This window comes from Microtus oregoni, unplaced genomic scaffold (genome assembly GCF_018167655.1).
Source record: "Microtus oregoni isolate MIOR12 unplaced genomic scaffold, Mior012 000009F_ref0000495, whole genome shotgun sequence".
In the NCBI taxonomy this organism is placed as follows: domain Eukaryota; kingdom Metazoa; phylum Chordata; class Mammalia; order Rodentia; family Cricetidae; genus Microtus; species Microtus oregoni.
The window spans coordinates 13,288,659-13,304,251 of record NW_024543068.1 but is presented as its reverse complement, the minus strand read 5'-3'; the positions used below and the strand labels follow the sequence as shown (position 1 = coordinate 13,304,251).

At 52.0% G+C, this 15,593-nt stretch overlaps 1 protein-coding gene across 5 annotated transcripts in view; it reads right to left on the bottom strand.

Moving 5' to 3' along the window:
- The window catches only part of Mideas (mitotic deacetylase associated SANT domain protein), a 67,648-nt gene that overhangs the window by 24,406 nt on the left and 27,649 nt on the right, over positions 1 to 15,593 (bottom strand). Inside the window, exon 1 of one of the 5 annotated variants that reach the window (XM_041658114.1) lies at positions 15,199 to 15,312. The exons of the other annotated variants lie outside the window; for them this stretch is intronic. The gene's annotated coding sequence lies outside the window, so the exon portion shown is untranslated. Of the gene's footprint in view, positions 1 to 15,198; positions 15,313 to 15,593 lie in introns of those variants that run through there. 5 annotated transcript variants of the gene reach the window in all.

The window sequence follows — 15,593 nt, the reverse complement described above, 5'->3', positions numbered from 1 at the left end:
CCACCCTACGCATAGGCTCTCTCACACAGGCACCCCTGGCCCTGGTTCAGTCTTGGTTGTTGTTGTGGGGCTTTTAGCTCTCAGAGTACCCAGGCACCTCCCACCCTCTCAGCTCCAACAGGCCTGAGCCACTTCCTCTGTTTTTCCTGTCACGCCCTCGTTTCCTTAGCCCTTCAGGTGTAGGTCAGCCTGACCTTCCTCACAGTGAGGAAGAAGGAAGCCACCTTCTCCAAAAGTTGCCAGTCAATGGGCCAAATCCCCAAGGTTCAAAAAGAGGGTGTGAGCAGGAACCCCGGCTGGCAGGTCACCCCTGGGACCAGCTGCAGGGCCTCTGACAACGGTTGCATGAACACAGAAGGAGGAAACCCGCAGCCACCAAGAGGCCCAGACATTGCAACCACTTTGTCAGTCTCTGCGACTGTCATGCTCCCTTCCGTGGTCCCTTCCTCTAGAAGCTTCTCTGCTGCCACCAATCTCTGGCCAGAGCGCCACAGGTCTGCCTATGCTGAACACAAAGCATTGTCAGTGGCCTGGGCCCAGGGAGGCTCTCAGAAAGCTCTATGGTGAAAAGCACTGTCTACAGAAGGGGAGGGGGGAGTGCACCAAGAAAAAGAAAGCTGTGCTGAACCCATGTGTGGGTTTCACACACATGAGAAAGTTCTGGAAGTCCTTGGGGTGCTCTGTGCTAATGGTCACTCTACTCGAAAGGGAGAGCAGCGCCTCAGGTAGCATAGTAGCCCACCTACATGCCCAGCTGTGACTGGCCCATCCAGGAGAATCTATTGGGCCCTTCAATGCAGGGGAGAGGGACCAGTTACGGCCACTGAGAGGGGATTGGGCCACTCATCAGCCACCTGGACCATTCGATTTGTTCATCTGACACACAAGACTGCCGTGAGTCACAGAGACCAGGGAGGAAGTGCCCAGCTTGGTCCAGGGTCACAGGGGTCAACTCTGAAATGAAGGCAAGAACCAGCTAGAAAGCCCTCCTAGCCCTTACAGAGCAAACGATTTATTTTTTTTGAGCTCACTAGGAAGCTCAGGCTAGCTTTGAACTCTAGACCCTCCTACCTTAGCCACCTGAGTACTGACATTATGAATATGAGCTGCCACTCCAGTCCTGCAAGCCCAGCTCAAGAAAGCAAGGGAATATGGCCTGGGGTCTCCCACCCAAGAATAAAACAGCAACAGGGTGATACTACAAGACCCTAACCTCCATGAAAGTCTTATTTCTGAGCGCTGAAGAGGTTGCCTTGGGGCAAAGTCTGAGCTACCTACCCTGCCCAAAAAGTCCCCAGACTCTGGCTCCTGCCGTCTCTCCTAGCACTTCATGCATGAAGGATATGGTCAGGTCTCATCAACCGGCTTTCCCATTGTGAGAGGCTGCATCCCTGCATTTCCACCCTTCACACTGACAAGATCCTTTAGCCACTGCTTCCTCTGGGAAGCTCTCTAACCCCAAGGCCAGGAGAGGGACCACACAGGGAGCTCATCCCATCGCCTGACTCCACCACACACCTATTTGCCTGCTTCCTCCTCATCTCTGGTGCAGACCCCTGTGCCTTGACACTCAATCCGGACCTGCCTAGTGGGGAGTTCATTCAAGACTGTTCCCAAGATTTACACTTTAGAACTTAACCAAGCAAAAGGGCTCACAGCCAGGTGTCCAGACTGGGGTCCTGCCTAGTCCTGAGGCCTATTTTATCTCCCTGATAGATAACAGAGCTCCCCAGACTGCTGAGGCGATTACAAAGGGTCCACGTTAGCTCTCCCAACAAGACACACAGAGCCCGTGTCCTCTCCAACAAAGCTGACACAAGTCCACCTCCAGTGGCAGCCCATGAGTCATCTGCTCCTGCACCATCATTCACTGCCCCGTTCTACACTCGAGTCACCTGGAAAAGTACCAGCTCGCCTGCCCCTGAGGCTGCTCACCCCTGCCTGGGCCATGGCCAGGAACACGAGCCTTTAAGTCTGTTTACCTCATGTCCTGACATGGTTGGACTGGGTCTCAAGACACCAGATCTGTCTAAAACATTAAAAGCTCCATGCCAAGGGGTCCAGCATGGTCTAGCTGGCCTCCTAGCCCAGGTTCACTCTCTGAATGGCTCTTCTCAAATAACTGAGGTCTCTGGCTACAGCCAGACTCGGTAAGTGTTCTGGAAATGCCATCTTGGGGCCAGAGTTGTGAGGTCTTGGATAAACCTTCCCTCTAGATGCAAAGTAGCCATCAAACTGCCATTTGTTCCCCACTCCAGGGCAACAAGGAGTTCACAGTCAGGCCAGAGAGGCAATTTCTCCAGCCCACTGGACACAGAAGCTCTGTTCTCAGGGGGTTGCATGACGGTGAGTAAAGAGGCTTTGATCGGAAGGTGCTGACCTGCCGGCCACAGGGACCAGGGAGAGCAGAGCAGGCAGGACGGCTGTGGCAGGCCTATTCCCCATCCAGAGCCCCTGGGTCACCTTTTCCCCAGACTAAACTTCAGCTCAGAGATGCAGAACCTAGGTCGACAGGCTGGGGGTGGGGTGGGGTGGGGTGGGGGGGAGTCCCCAGGGTCTCAGTTATGAAGTTGGCCAGGCTCAGAAACTTGGCCAAGGTTCAAGCTGAATACAGTATGAGCTTTGACAGAAAAAAAAAAAAAAAAAAAAAAAAGTCAACAGCTCTTAAGTGTGAGCGGGGAATCCTCAACCTGATAAGACATCTTAACTGTCTCCCTCTCCCATTACCCCACAAACACCAGCAAGCTGTCCGTTGGGGGACCAGGATGACCAGTTTCCTTTTATGGGAGGAAACTCGGTGCAGAGAGAAGGGCTATTGGGGCCAAGCAGAGAACCAAGCATCCACACTCAGCACAGCCTCCAGTGAGGAAGTGACTGGCTGCGTGCCTACTAGACAAGGGTCACCACCTTGTCTATAAAACTCTCCTCAAAGAACAAGGACCAGAAGCAAGGGGTGACGGTGACAGTGACACACTCTGTAAGAAAAGACAGGGCTGGGCAGGTGGTTCCGTGAAGAGCTTGCCACTCAAGTAGGAATATCTCCACTTGCATCCCCAGCGCCCATATCAGAAGCTAGTCATTGACAGGGCGCCCATAATCCCAGCATTGGGAGCTGGAGACAGGAAGACTCCTAGGACATACCGGGAAGCCGGTCTAGTCAATGTCAAGCTCCTAGTTCAATAAGATATCTCACTCAAAAATCAGGTCAAGATACAAATGTGGAGGACACTAACCTTGACCTCTAGCCTCACGGTCACACGTGCACACACACCCTCAACTCCAGAGACAGAACGACAGCTGTCCTCGGGTGGGGGCCTCTAGTCTGTGCCCTCAAACACTCTATGTCCCGTGATGGTTACACCACTAGTCTGTCTGCTCTAGTCCTTCCCTTCTGGAAAGGTCTGACTCCCCCGTAGGTCTAGGGCAGGGCTCTCTGGAGTTGCCTGAGTGCCCTGGTGCCAACCTCGGCACTGAGCCAAGATACAGAGGAGGCCAGTCACAGGGGCCTTGCTTAACACTGCCTGCCCTGCCTCTTCCCCCAGCGCTCACACCCTGCCGCAGCTGTGCAGGTCTGGCTGGGCCCCTTCATCCATTCAACAGGCATTCGATGGCACTGGCTGCGTGCCAGGCTCTCGGGAGACACAGGAGACAAGGCATGGTTTTCTACCCTGTGGAGCATCTAGTGAAGTGGGCAGAGAAAGACATAGAGACGCATAACAACTATAATACAGGGGAGAGGGAGGGCTGGCGTGAACGCAAGGGACAGTGACCCTCAGGGAGTTCCCTCTTTGAACCTCTGCTAAAGCTGCCCCTTTGCTCTAAACTGTTAGCTCTGCTGAAATCTGTCTCCAGCGCACACGGTCGTTGCCCCTACTGATCATCTTGCTGTTCCATGACTACTCCACAGTGCTTCAAGGGGTTAGAAGCGGATGGAGAAGGTAGTGGACGGCTTGCCAGGGAACTAGGTACCTGGTTCAATAATCTCCATTCCCCGGTTCCTGCATCTGGGGACTTCAGACAGGGCATGAGGAGGACAGGAAGCAAAGAAAGACCTACGGAACAAGCATCAGACCCACAAGACAGGACCACCTGTGTGCCCAAGGTAAGCAAGCGCTGCTTACTTGTAAAGACACTATTTCCCCACTGAGGCCTAAGAGCAGCCCACCCCAGAATTCACTGGTGAGAAACCAGCCTGCGGACTCCAAATCATGCAGCTGCCCCTCATTCGGCTCTGTAGTCATCTGTAGCCTGCCGTGATTCTCAAACCCACCCTGGGTCTGAAAGAGGGAAGGGAGAAAACAGGAGGTAAATCCGTAATTCTTTGTGAAGAGCCTAAACAGTGCCAGCGAGTCAGGACCTGTAGTGACATTTCCTAGGGACCATCACTGCCAGAGTAGTATTCTGTGTAGAAGACACCAGGGTCCCAAAGAGCCCAGGGCTGACTTAGCGTAGCAAACCCTAGGGATGACTTTGACTCTCACAGAGCCCACGGTCCACCGGGCGCCCATGGTTATGGCGCTCTTAAGGTATGGGCAGCATCTCATTTAACTTTTTTGTTTGTTTGTTTGTTTTTCGAGACAGGGTTTCTCTGTGGTTTTGGAGCCTGTCCTGGAACTATCTCTTATAGACCAGGCTGGTCTCGAACTCACAGAGATCTGCCTGCCTCTGCCTCCTGAGTGCTGGGATTAAAGGCGTGCACCACCACCGCCCGGCTTTTTTCATTTTATAGGCCAGGAATGGAATACTCAACCAAATGTAACAGAAAAGAAGGAAGTAATGGGAAAAGAACAGAACAAGACATAAAAATGAAACGGCAATCAACAACTATTTAAAATGTCAATGTATAAAATGCTCCAATTTAAAAAACAAACAACAACAACAACAAAAGGCAGTGGTTGGCAGAATTTCTTAAAGGTGATCCAGTGACATATGGTTTACAAGATACTCTTCCTGTTACAAGACTTAAATACATGGAAAATAAAGAAAGGGAAAGAGACAGCAGGCAGAGGCAGGAGGATTTCTATGAGTTCGAGGCCAGCCTGGTCTGCAGAGGCAGTTCCAGGCCATCGAAGGCTATACTGTAAGGCTCTGTCTCAACCCCACCCAAGAAAAAGGAAAGGAAAGAAAAAGGAGGAGCCAGAAAGATGGACAAGTCAATAAAGTGCTTGCTGTAAGTGTGAGGACCTAAGCTCAGATCCCCAGCACCCACACACAAAGCCGAACACAGCAGCACACGCCTGTAAGCCCAGGAGGAGACAGAGGATCAGTGAGACTAGCTCAAAAATAAGGGAGAACGACTGAGGAAGACATCTGACCGTGACATACATCTAGCAAGCGTGCATGCATGAATGCTCACACATACACAGACACACAAAACCCCACACTCCTGCATACACACGAACATAATACATTCGCAAAACGCACAAACACACCAAATAAATATATAAAGGATAAAAGAACAAAAAAAAAATACCATGCAAACAGTATCCAAAGGAGAACTGGAAGGACTGAACAATGTTTAGGCAAAACTGATCTTTAGACAAAAATTAAAGACAAAGCAAAACATTGTCATGGTAACAATGATGGTCCATCAAGAAACTATCACAGTCATAAACATGTATGCACCTAACAAAAAAAAAACAAAAGAAACATAAAGCCAACACTGTCAGAATTGAAGGAAACAGTCAGTTCAACTGCTACCATCAAAGACGTCAATAGTCCACTTTTTTTTTTTTTTTTTTTTTGAGACAAGGTTTTGCTCTAGCCCAAACTAGTCTAGAACTTGATGTAATCCTTCTGGCTCAGCTTCTCAAGTGCTGGGATAACGATGAGAATCCTTAAACCAGGTCTCAACAACAAGAAAAAGAAAGCTTGGACAAGACAAAGCAATTCTATCTAAATTCTACCACCTATGCAACACCCGCCCACAACACCATATAGTCTCTTCAGAGCACATTCACTAGGTCGGGCCATAAAGCAACTAAGTTTTGGGGTTTTTTTTGTCTGTTTGGTTTTTTTTTTTTTGGTTGGGGGAGGGGATTCAAGACAGGGTTTCTCTGTGTAACAGCCCTGTCTGTCCTTTTAACTCTCTCTGTAGACCAGGCTGGCCTTGAACTTGCAGAAATCCACCTGCCTCTGCCTCCCGAGTGCACCACCATTGCCCAGCACAATCAAAGAAATCTTAATAAATTTAAAAGGACTGAAATTATACAAAATATGTTCTTTGATCAAAATGAGCTAAAATTCAAAAGCAAATTAATAAATTTGAGAAATTTCCAGAAAACCAAGGTTCAAAGACCTGTTCATACTTTCCTAGCTTGTGATAGTCACTTCCTCCTCACCACGTTCTCCACGCATGGCAGATCTTGAACATTTGCAAGCCCGCAAGTATCTTCTTGCCCGTTCCTTCACACCGGACACACTGATTCTGACCCCAATTGAAATAGCTTGCAGAAAGCCAGGTGTGGTGCACACACCTTTAATCCTTTTAATCTCAGTACTCAGGACACAGAGGCAGGGGGATTTCTGTGAGTTCTAGGCCAGCCAGTTACATAGTAAGACCACCTTTAGAAAAAGAAAAAAACCTAAATAGCTTTGGGATGATGCAGCCTTTGCATCACAACAGGCCACCTTGCTTTTCTTTTCTTTTTTTTTTTTTTTTTTTTTTTTTTTTTTGGTTTTTCGAGACAGGGTTTCTCTGTGGCTTTGGAGCCTGTCCTGGCACTAGCTCTTGTAGAACAGGCTGGTCTCGAACTCACAGAGATCCGCCTGCCTCTGCCTCCCAAGTGCTGGGATTAAAGGCGTGCGCCACCGCCCGGCTGCCACCTTGCTTTTCACTGGGGAAACAGCCTGTGGTATTCTCACTCTGTGGCCTAAATGCACTTCCTTCCCAAGACAGAAGCTAATATTGACAGGACACTCATCGGAGTGGGGCACTTTTCAAACCCTGGCTCATGACAATCCATCCTTACAAACCATACAAAGATGGATCCTGTCCTTGCAATGGAGGGACACTCAGACTTGATCCAAATGCTGTCTGCCTCCAAGGTCCCGCCTCTTTCCACCTCCCTACACCTGCAGTTCCCAGAGGAGTGAGTGAACAATACTTTTGAGAACCCTACAAAGCCAGTGTGGCCTCTGCCTTCCCTCCCACTCCATCCCAAGGATGCTCTTCCTGGGGGACATTTTCAACCAGGGTGTGGTACATCACACTCCTCTCAAGAGAGGATCCAAATCTTCTAGAAACAGATCCCTATTGGGGGTGCTGATGAAAGGCCCCTCAAAGTCAGGAGAGCCCAGAGGGTACACAGGCAGTGGGGTGGGGGGAGTCTGCAGAGGTAGGCTGGAAGCTACAGCTCAGAGGGACTTCGGTCAGGTAAAGGTCTCCCATCACATCAAGATGGCTTGGGTCTCTCTCCAGAGCCAACTGGCAAAGCAGAGCCCAGCCGGGAAAGCTGAACAGGTTCCAAATATCAAGGGATGTCCACGTTCACTCAACCTAACTTCTCATTCAGCACAGTAATCCAGAGAAAGGAATTTGTCTTAGGATGTACACCAAGGGGCACAGCAGGGTTCCAGTATTAAGGACTTAAAAACGACACTTCATGCCTCCATTTAAGAAGGCCCCGGCTCTTGGGAAGACACTGAGGAAACCTGAAGCCAAGGTTAATCGTGCCACTACACAAATATAGCTTTATCCGTGCCTTTAACACCCATGCTTCAGGAGCTGCGGTGCAAGCTTGGCACTAAGAATTCCTATTTAATCTCCCTCTTTCCCACCAATAAACCTCAAATGTTCCAGGGGGTCAAAGGTCAGAGGAGCAGAGGCAAGTCCAGGACTGGCGCCAGCGCTGCCTGTCTCAATAACTTTCTGCAAACTTGAGTCCCGGGCTCTGCCTCCCATTTGGAGGCCACACAGAGCAGTTTTGAAACACCAGGTGAACAGAGAGGCCTCCAAGACACAAGTTCTCCCTGAAGACTGTGAAGACCACCCTGATGTTCCAGAAGTGTGGCTGGCTGAAAACCGCCCAGTGGGTGAGTAGCTCCAAGGATGCAACAGTTGATCCCCACACCCAAGAATCCTATGGAAGGATCTGTGTGTTTTCTAGAAGCCACATGCTTCCCATATTCTCCAGGGCTACATCCACGAGTATCCTCCAAATAAAGCCTGCTCTCCCCAGGCCACCAGATACTCCAAATGCCCAAAAGGTTCAAGTTCTTTCTTATCCCTTCCCCTGATGCCCCGAAATGTGAGTCCATTCAGTTCCAAGCTTTAGTTCTCTGAGCACCTATGGCCCCCAGTACCCAGGACACTGAGCAGCAGGCAATCACATGTCTGCATGGGGTTCTACGGCTTCTTCTGAGAACTTTCATTTTTGAATGAAAGCTGTTCGTGGTACATGCTAAACAAGGGAGAGGGAGATTAGTAAGCCTACATTCCAAGATCACACCGGAAACCCAGTTCATGACTGATCAGATGACAACTCAGAAGTAACCTGACTGTGAACCCATGGTCACTTGTCCCAAGGACCTACAGATTACGACCTGAGTACACCCATGGGCTGGCATGTGGATGCCCTCGCATGGTGCACCTGTCTTAAGTCACTGTTCTGTTGCTATGACGAGACACCATGACCAAGGCAACTCTTAAAAGAGAAAGCATTTTATTGCGGGCTTGCTGGCAGTTTCAGAAGTTTGGTCCCTTAACAGCATGTCAGGCAGCCCGGCAGGCATGGTGCTGAAGTACTTAGTAGCTGAGAGTCCGACATCCAGATCCACAGGCAGTAGGAATAAAGAGAAAATGGGCCTGGCTGGGGCTTTTGAAACCTCAAAGCCTACCCCCAGTGAAACACTTCCTCTAAAAGGCCAGCCCTACTCCAGTAAGGCCACACCTCCTAATCCTTCTCAGACAGTGCCACTCCCTGGTGACTAAGATTCAAATAGATGGACCTTGGCAGGGGAGGATGTTCTCATTCAAACCACCACTTCACCCCTTCAAACCTGCCAGGTCCTCAGTGACTGTCTGGCTCACCTCTTCCCAGCTCTGGGGTGAAGCTGGCAGTCTGGGGTATGGGGTCCTAAGCCTTCACCACCACCCCATCCTCTGTCTGATCAGCTCTATGGAGGGCCAAGACTCATCTGGTTACCAGGCTCGGTGTGGAAGTGACTGTGTTCCCTGGTCCTCCCAGTGAGCAAGAAGCACAAAACCAGGCTGCCAGGAGAGCAGGGTTCACAGCATGGCTGCCGAGAACCCCTTAGAGGGCTGCAGGGTAGGTGCAGAGAGCTGCCCATCTCTCTTACACCAAGCACCCTGTAAGCACCGGGCTCTTTCTCAGGCCCGGTCGAGATTCAGGACCTCTGCCAAAGGCTGGCGCATTCCCTGCATTTCTCCAGTCTCTGGGCAGCTGCTGTAGGCCCTTTTCTCCTCTGTTGATTTATTCTTTATTGTTCCTGAAATACACCCAGAGGCCTTTGGCATGCCACGCCAGGCTCCCGCAGAACATTCAGCCTAAGCCCCAAGTACACACCAACCAGGCACTCTGGGACCTGGGCCAAGCCAACAGGAATGATAGGCCCTAGGGTCAAACCCAACAGTCAAGAAGACCCAAGATCCCACCTAACCCCTAGTCTCTGGTCTCCAGAGCATTTCTTAGGGCGGTAGTGCCTGGGGCACATTTGAGAGAGGAGACATCTGGAAGACCTAAATTAAGCCTCATTATCGCCTTCCACGCATGTGTGAACGGCCCTGAAAGCCCTAGACCGAAGCTCAAACTTGGGCTTCTGGTTGCCCGTTAAGTGTAATGGGGAGGGAGGCACAGATGGATCTTTCCTGCCCTCCTCTGCCCCAAATATCTCCCCTACCAATCAGTCCAGTGACGCCCTAATTCTTACCACCTCACTGCATTCTGCGGGTACAGCACTGTACCCTGTACGCACGGAAACAGCCACACGAAGAGTGGAGCTGAACAGGGTGCAGTGTGCAGCCTCTCCCATCGCTAGCCTTGGTAAGCCTCGGCTTCCTTATCAGTAAGTGGGCACCACTGTATTAAAGCTACTGTGGGATTAGATGAGGCAGCACAGAGACGGAGGGCCTGAACACAGCGATCACTCGATACGTGCTATTTCCTTCCCCCTTTGCTGGGCTTGGAAGTAAAGAATGGCTGGCCTCTTCTCCTTCACAGCTGGCTGGCAGCAGCTCTGGACAGGCCGGGCAGAACCAGGAGACAAGGAGTCCCAGCAACAGCGTTTAGCTCTGCAGACTGTAAGACATCTGGCCAACAGGCCCAGGAGAGAGGGCTGGCGAGAACAACAGAGCCCAGGCTTCCCCTCCTCTAGACTCAAATGCACCAGCAGAGGCTACAGGGACACAGTGGGACACGAGTATTCCCCAGAGAACACTGGCAGGGCTTTCGGGCCCACAAGGATGAGCAGCCACCCTCCTGGACTCGCTTGAACAAGGGCAATAAAAGGGAAGGCGCCAGGGCAGGAGAGAGGCTGGGAAGGGTGGCCACAGGAAGTAAGACAGAGATGGCAGATGTGACGTCTGCTTCAGAAAGTAAGCAAGCCTGCCCAGAAGCCAAGGCAACGAGTGTCCCACAAGTGGAAGTACCCGCCTGGTTGTTTTTGGCACTTCGGTTCAGAGCCGGCAAGGAAAGGCTGCCGCTAGTAACGTGGAAGGGCTGTTTACTCTCAAGTGTGCCAGCCTGCAACAGGGGCAGAAGGCACACCAGCAGCCATGGTGTGCAAGGGCCTTCACCCCCTCTTCGATGCTTAGCTGTAGCTGTGTGTGCACTGTGCAGCGTGAGTACTTCTGCTTTCCCTTAGATCCAGCTCCGTGACCAACCACACACACCACCCACACACACACTCCTGACACAGACACACACCACCCACACACCACACTCCCACACACCACACACTCCTGACAGACACACACTCCTGACAGACACACACCACCCACACACACCACACACACACACACACACCACACACACACACTCCTGACAGACACACCACACACACCACACACACACACACACACTCCTGACACAGACACACCACCCACACCACCACACACTCCCCCACACACACCACACACACACACTCCTGACACAGACACACCACACACACACCACACACACACACTCCTGACACAGACACACCACACACACCACCACACACTCCCACACACACACCACACACACACACACACTCCTGACACAGACACACACCACCCACACACACCACACTCCCACACACACTCCCACCACACACACACACACACCACACACATACCACCCACACCACACACCCACACACACCACACACACACACACTCCTGACACAGACACACCACACACACCACCACACACTCCCACACACACACACCACACACACACACACACACACACACACACACCCCGTGGAGCCAGTCCAAGGCTGAGCCACACCCAGAAGCTGAGACAGTTTTCCTCTGCCTTCTTCCTGCTCTAGAGTCAGCCCTTCCAACTTCCAAACTGGGAGGACAGTGACCCTGAGGACGACACTGGAAGTAAGCACGTCCCCCCTCTTCCCACCCTCCCAAGGTGAAATGGGAACGGGCAAGCCCGGACAACTCACGGCCTCTTGGCCTGAGCTAGATGCCCCCCAAGTGTTTTTCAGCTCTGGGATAACTCCCCAAAACTGGGGAGCCCAGGATTATGAACTTAGGCCAACTGAGGCCTCAGATCCAGTGAGGTCATGTGAGATTACAGGTGTTTGCCCCAGGCGCTGCCCCAGGCTGAGTGCAGCCTATGCAGCGAGGAATTTGAAGGCCAGGCCCACCTGCTCTGCACAGGGCCCTTTCTGCTCTCTAGTGGCCTTCCCTTCCCAACTGGCAACTTCTGGCAACAGTGGGCTGGACTAGGGCTCCAGTCTATCCGACTTGGGAAACAACCGCCTAAGCCCAATCCTCTTGCCGCATTCCTCCTTCTCCCGAGCGAGTCCACCTTCCCTAACAATCTGGATGGCCTCAGGGAATCCCCGGCTGGCTCCACGCCTGCGGTACCTCCCTCCCTTCCAGCTTGGGTGAACAGATCTCACCCAGGCTGTTCCCCTCCCCCTCCCTGAAACTTGGAGGAAGAAGGGAGGCCTGGAAAAAGCACCCTCAGCCACAAGCCTCTCTGTGGTTGGGAGAAAGGCAGAGGGGACAGGGAGCACCTTCCCTGGCTGAGGGAGTGAGGAGAAAGCCAGAGCTGCAGAGGAAGCCACGGGTCAGTCACCCCGCTCTCTCCAGCAGTCCTCCGCCAGCACAGTGAGCAACAGGCTCTGGCAGGGGGACCCTCATCCCACCCTTTCCCACCCGGGAAAGCTGACACATGGCAGCTTCCTTCCTACAAACTATTTCAATGCTTCTCCTCCATGCTCTTGCGTGGGACAACTTCCACCCCAGCTCCACCCTAAACCTCCATCCAGGTCACCCTGTCAGGTAAGTACTTTGTCCTAGGCTGCAAAGTACCCAGGTGAGCCACTCAGTTAGAGGCCTAGGATAGGCCCCCGGAGCATAATGTGATCTCTGGGAAACTGAGTCCTTAACCCTCTGCTCCAGGGACAGTCTCTTCTAACAGCAAGGGCCTGGGTAGCCTGAAATCAACCAGTTGTAACCAAGACCTAGGGAATTAGAGAATAAATTCCATTTGAGCAAGCTAGTGATCCCCCCCCCATTATTTCCCACAAATGGGACACCCTTCATTTCCTCTTCCCCAGTAGCGGCAAAAAGCAAACTGGAGCTGGACCTGCACCCCCGTGACTGGATAGCCAGCATCTATGACAGACCTACTTACTATCTGCCCAGCGATTTGCATGAGTAATCTTGTTTCGCCTTTACAGCCGCCGTGCAAAGTACTAGCCTCCTCTCCATTTTACAGAGGAGAAAACTCAGGCTCAAGAAATCAAGCAATACACCAAGGCTGTGTGCAGAGAAGCTAGCGTCTGAACCCGGGTGCTCGGGGGCACTCCCATGCACCCGCCAGGCTTCCTTCAACCAGTGGGGCGGGCAACTGTCCACACACCATCCAGGAATGGCGTTCCAGTGTGGAGGCAGAAGTGGGTGTGAACGAGTTTCGCTTGATGGCTCTGGAATTTGAATTGATGCCCCCCCCCCAACTGTTACAGTTCCCAAGTGTGTGACTGTGAGAGCTCACGCAAGTGTGCAAGTGGTGGGGGTGGGAGGAGGGTGATATGGGTTCCAAAGAGCAGCTTCCAACACAGAAGTCATGCTGTCATGCGTCTGATTCATAAAATGAGCTCACAGTCTCAGTGTCCCGAATGCTGCTTCAAATGCAAATGTAGGTCCCTTACTAAGAACTGGGGATTTCAGTATCCCTAGTCCCAGCCCGAGGTGTAATTTCCTCCAGCCGCAGGGAGTTAGGAAGTGCAGAAGCAATTTCTCCAGCAAAAGTTAGGAAGTGCAGAAGCAATTTCTCCAAAAAGTCACCACTGGCTGCATTTCCTGCAGTCTCCACTGAGTCAGGAAAAAGTAGAGATCCACCACCACCAGCAGCTGGCCCTGTGCATGCACACATGCACGCGCGCGCGCGCGCACGCGCACACACACACACACACACACACACACACACGGTGCCAATCTGTCCTAGCCAAATGAAATGGCCAGTTTAGCAGATCCTCAGACAGGAAGCTCTACAACTCTCCTTCTGAGGTCCCCGTGGGGTCAGGATGACAAAGACACAGGTTCCCAGAGGCTAAATGCAGGGTAGTGTCAAGAAACAAGCTGTACCAAGCAAACCCAGTATGGTTTGTGGTGGACTGAGTCTCATGAAATTAACGAGGCAGTCAGGTGGTCCCTACAGGAGAGGAAGGATTCATTGGACCTCCACACAGCAAATCTGTTTTTCTTTTTGAGGCAGAGACCGCATAGACCACCCAGGGGAGCCTGAACTCCTGAGCTCAAATAATCCTCCCACACCACCGACACACACCCACCTCCCAAGTATCTGGGACTAAAGGAGTGTGATTTTAACCCTTGGCAAGTACCTTGGGTGGGGGTAGTAAAGATTTCTCTCATCCACCTAACACATACTAAACTCTTACTGGATGCCAGGCATCGTGGAAGCAGCCCTAAGCTTACACTAAGCAGAGGCTATAGATGTTCTGCATGTATAATTCCAAGAGTCCTCACAGCAACTCTGCAGGAGAGCCTATGCTTCTGATACAGTATGTGTGTGTGCAAATAAAGCAGCGTTGCGAGTTCAGAAGAAGGCCTTGAGCGAAGTAACGAGCAGTCTCCCCAGCTCTTAGGTCCTCACCGACATCAGCAAACTTTTCCTTCTGGTGACATGCTATCAAGGCTGAAGATTTGTGATCCGGGCTCACAAGAAACAAGTCAGGTGCCTCTCCATCTCCTACCCTGTCTCTTCCCAGAGGCCTTGGCATCAACCAGCCTTCCCCCAGGTTCTGCAGCCATGGGCAGCCCTCATTCGATTGCATCTCCAACCGTTTGTTGCCTCCTCCTCTCCACTTATTAAAAGCGGCAGCCTGGACTTTAAAACTAGGGCCATTTTTAAAATCTCAGGTTTAAAAAGTTAAACTTCCATCCATCCGGGCATTCTAAAGAACTCCTTGAATTGAGGATAGGGGTTCTAGCTGGTGCCGGAAGCTGCCACGAAGGCAGCTGACAGGCCTTCCCAGGGCATTCTCCGGGTTCTCTCAGCCCTTGACCCCTGAGAGCTACAGACCAGAGAAACCAGGCAGAGGCCAATCCAATTAGAATGGAGACTGGGCCAGGGCTGTGCAATGAGATAGTTTATCACAGTAATTGAACGTTTACACCCCACAGAGCTGCAGGAAAGAGAGGCCCCATAAGTTCTCAACTCAAAGTCTGTCCGTCCGTCCCTTTTGCTTCTGGAGTCATCTGACCTCGCTAAAAAGAGGGCATTTCTCTGATGCTAAGGGTGCATAGAATCGTACTTTCCCTGGGGGGCTCTGGGCTCAGACAGACGGTTTCACCCCCTCAGCTGAGACACCCAGGCTGGAGTGGGGAAGGGGGTCAGAGATACAATTCCATCTTCAGCAAACCATCTTAGTCCTAAAACTTCAGGGTCAGGATAACCCAGGCCTCCAGGAGGACCAGGCTCCCAGTGCTGGATGAAGCCACTTGCCCCCTCCCGAGCCACGGCTTCTACCGGGATCCCCTAGACTCACGTGCCACGGTGGCCTCAAAGACCAGCCACTGCTCCCCTGTCCTGCCTCCCCTGAGCAAACGGGTCCGAAGTGGGATAGTGGAAGCAGGAAGTAGCCGCCGAAGTCGTAGCCAACAAAGTTTAAAACGAGGCAAGAAACTTCCCCTTTCATCTTTCCAGCAGCTCGGGCCAGAGAGGGCTTTGGAACACTCAGTGGCCTCCCATTTGGGTGCAGGCGCCTCCTCCAGGTCTGCCTTGGTGCTGTGCCTTAACAGCCCCAGGAACCCAAAGTTCCTCAGCTTCCCATAGTCTTTCCTTTAAGGCGTGGGTTGGGGGCGCAGCAGAGGTCCACATGCCCCTCATTGTGAGCGCGTGAGGCGGGGAATTATTAACTCCAACGAGCCCGCCATATGCAGG